Source organism: Triticum dicoccoides, chromosome 2A (assembly GCF_002162155.2).
Source record: "Triticum dicoccoides isolate Atlit2015 ecotype Zavitan chromosome 2A, WEW_v2.0, whole genome shotgun sequence".
In the NCBI taxonomy this organism is placed as follows: domain Eukaryota; kingdom Viridiplantae; phylum Streptophyta; class Magnoliopsida; order Poales; family Poaceae; genus Triticum; species Triticum dicoccoides.
This window is the reverse complement of record NC_041382.1, coordinates 270,633,742-270,638,103: the sequence shown is the minus strand read 5'-3', so window position 1 is coordinate 270,638,103 and position 4,362 is coordinate 270,633,742.

Sequence of the window (4,362 nt, the reverse complement as noted above, 5' to 3'; positions counted from 1 at the left end):
GTATTCCGTTTGATATTCCTTTCTACGAAACACTGAAATAGGCAAAAAAACAACAATTTGCACTGGGCCTTGGGTTAGTAGGTTAGTCCCAAAAATAATATAAAAGTGTATAAATAAGCCCATAAACATCCAAAACAGATAATATAATAGCATGGAACAATAAAAAATTATAGATACGTTGGAGACATATCAAGCATCCCCAAGCTTAATTCCTGCTCATCCTCGAGTAGGTAAATAATAAAAACATAATTTTTGATGTGGAATGCTACCTAGCATAATTCTCAATGTAATTTTCTTTATTGTGGCATGAATGTTCAGATCCGAAATATTCAAGACAAAATTTTAATATTGACATAAAAATAATAATACTTCAAGCATACTAACAAAGCAGTTATGACTTCTCAAAATAACATGGCCAAAGAAAGTTATCCCTACAAAATCATATAGTCTAGCTATGCTCTGTCTTCACCACACAAAATATTTAAATCATGCACAACCCCGATGACAAGCCAAGCAATTGTTTCATACTTTTGATGTTCTCAAACTTTTTCAATCTTCACGCAATATATGAGCGTGAGCCATGGACATAGCACTATACGTGGAATAGAATGGTGGTTGTGGAGAACAAAAAAAGGAGAAGATAGCCTCACATCAACTAGGCGTATCAATGGGCTATGGAGATGCCCATCAATAGATATCAATGTGAGTGAGTAGGGATTGCCATGCAATGAATGCACTAGAGCTATAAGTGTATGAAAGCTCAAAAAGAAACTAAGTGGGTGTTCATCCAACTCGCTTGCTCATGAAGACCTAGGGCATTTTGAGGAAGCCCATCATTGGAATATACAAGCCAAGTTCTATAATGTAAAATTCCCACTAGTATATGAAAGTGACAACATATGAGACTCTATCATGAAGATCATGGTGCTACTTTGAAGCACAAGTGTGGAAAAAGCATAGTAACATTGTCCCTTATCTCTTTTTCTCTCATTTTTTTATTTGGGCCTTATTCTCTTTTTTATGGCCTCCTTTTTTTTCCTTTTTTTTCGTCCGGAGTCTCATCCCGACTTGTGGGGAATCATAGTCTCCATCATCCTTTTCTCACATGGGACAATGCTCTAATAATGATGATCATCACACTTTATTTACTTACAACTCAAGAATTACAACTCAATTCTTAGAACAAAATATGACTCTATGTGAATGCCTCCGACGGTGTACCGGGATATGCAACGACTCATGAGTGACATGTATGAAAGAATTATGAACGGTGGCTTTGCCACAAATACGATGTCAACTACATGATCATGCAAAGCAATATGACAATGATGAAGCGTGTCATAGTAAACGGAACGGTGGAAAGTTGCATGGTAATATATCTCGGAATGGCTATGGAAAGGCCATAATAGGTAGGTATGGTGGCTGTTTTGAGGAAGGTATATGGTGGGTTAATGGTACCAGCGAAAGTTGCGCGGTACTAGGAAGGCTAGCAATGGTGGAAGGGTGAGAGTGCGTATAATCCATGGACTCAACATTAGTCATAAAGAAATCACATACTTATTGCAAAAATTTATTAGTTATCGAAACAAAGTACTATGTGCATGATCCTAGGGGGATAGATTGGTAGGAAAATACCATCGCTCGTCCCCGACCGCCACTCATAAGGAAGACAATCAATAAATAAATCATGCTCCGACTTCATCACATAACGGTTCACCATACATGCATGCTACGGAAATCACAAACTTTCGAACAAGTATTTCTCAAATTCACAACTACTCAACTAGCATGACTCTAAAATCACCATCTCCATATCTCAAAACAATCATCAAGTATCAAACTTCTCATAGTATTCAATGCACTTTTTATGATAGTTTTTATTATACCCATCTTGGATGCCTATCATATTAGGACTAGTTTTATAACCAAAGCAAATTACCATGCTGTTTTAAAGGAATCTCAAAATAATATAAGTGAAGCATGAGAGATCAATAATTTCTATAAAATAAAACCACCACCGTGGTCTAAAAGGTATAAGTGAAGCACTAGAGCAAAATTATCCAGCTCAAAAGATATAAGTGAAGCACATAGAGTATTCTAATAAATTTCAATTCATGTGTGTCTCTCCCAAAAGGTGTATACAGCAAGGATGATTGTGGTAAAATAAATAGCAAAGACTCAAATCATACGAGACGCTCCAAGCAAAACACATATCATGTGGTGAAAAAAAGTATAGCCTCAAGTAAAGTTACCGATAGAAGAAGACGAAAGAGGGGATGCCTTCCGGGGCATCCCCAAGCTTAGGCTTTTTGTTGTCCTTGAATTTTACCTTGGGGTTCCATGGGCATCCCCAAGCTTAGGCTCTTGCCACTCCTTATTCCATAATCCATCAAATCTTTACCCAAAACTTGAAAACTTCACAACACAAAACTTAAACAGAAAATCTCATGAGCTCCGTTAGTAAAAGAAAACAAACCACTACTTGAGGTACTGTAATGAACACATTCTTTATTTAAATTGGTTTTAAACCTACTGTATTCCAACTTCTCTATGGTTCATAACCTCCGATACTAGCCATAGATTCATCAAAATAAGCAAACAACACGCGAAAAACAGAATTTGTCAAAAACAGAACAGTCTGTAGTAATCTGTAGGTTTCGAATACTTATGTAACCCCAAAAATTCTAAAATAAATTTCTGGACGTGAGGAATTTATATATTAATCATCTTAAAAAAGAATCAACTTAATCACACTCTCCAGTAAAAAATGGCAGCAAATCTTGTGAGCGCTAAAGTTTCTGTTTTTTACAGCAAGATCACAAAGACTTTCCCCAAGTCATCCCAAAGGTTCTACTTGGCACAAACACTAATTAAAATCATAAAACCACATCTAAACAGAGGCTAGATGAATTATTTATTACTAAACATAACCAAAAATTAAGGAACAAAAATAAAATTGGGTTGCCTCCTAACAAGCGCTATCGTTTAACGCCCCTAGCTAGGCATAAAAGCAAGGATAGATCTAGGTATTATCATCTTTGGTATGCAATCCGTGAGTGGCTCTCATAATAGATTCATAAGGTAATTTAATTTTCTTTCTAGGAAAGTTTTACATGCCTATCCTTAATGGAAATTGGAATCTAATATTCCCTTCTTTCATATCAATAATTGCACCAATCGTTCTAAGGAAAGGCCTACCAAGAATACTAGTACATGTAGGATTGCAATCAATATCAAGAACAATGAAATCTACGGGCACATAATTCCTATTTGAAACAATAAGAACATCATTAATTCTTCCCATATGTTTCTTAATAGTGGAATTCACAAGGTGCAAGTTTAAAGAACAATCATCAAATTCAAGGAAACCTAACACATCACACAAAGTTTTTGGAATCGTGGAAACACTAGCACCCAAATCAGATAAAACATAGAATTCATGATCTTTAATTTTAATTTTAATAGTAGGTTCCCACTCATCATAAAGTTTTCTAGGGATAGAAACTTCCAATTCAAGCTTTTCTTCATAAGATTGCATTAAATCATCAACGATATGTTTAGTAAAAGCTTTATTTTGATTATAAGCATGCGGAGAATTTAGCACGGATTGCAACAAGGAAATACAATCTATTAAAGAACAATTATCATAATTAAATTCCTTGAAATCCAAAATAGTGAGTTCATTGCTATGTAAAGTTCTGACCTCTCCAATCCCACTTTTATTAACTTTTGCATCAAGATCTAAAAACTTCGAATCATTGGGACGCCTTTTAACTAAAGTTGACTCATTTCCAGTCCCATCATTATCAAGATTCATATTGCAAAACAAAGATTTAATAGGGGACACATCAATCACTTTTAGATCTTCATCCTTATTATCATCAAGTTCTTCCGGTTTGGCGGCCATCTTATTAACTAAGGTGTCCCGCTTATCCGAAATTTGGCTATTAAGTTTTCAAGATGAGCGAACTGAGATTTCAGACGATAAAATTCTTTAGACATATCATCAAGCTCTTTATTCATGTACCCTATAAAACTTTTTTGTTCTTTAAGCTTGTTTTTGAAGAAATTATTATGCTCAAACTGCAAGGACATAAAACTTCTGATGTTGTTTTCAATTTCTTCCAACCTTCTAAGGTGAGGATCAACACCTTTTGGTAAAGCCATCGCGGCAAACAATCCAACACACAAGCACACAAGAAGCAAAAAAGACGAACTGGAAAAGAGAGGGGGACGGAAAAAGAGGGAGAATAAAATGGCAAGGGTGAAGTGGGGGAGAGAAAAACGAGAGGCAAATGGCAAATAATGTAATGCAAGGGATAAGAGTTTGTGATGGGTACTTGGTATGTCTTGACTTGTGGT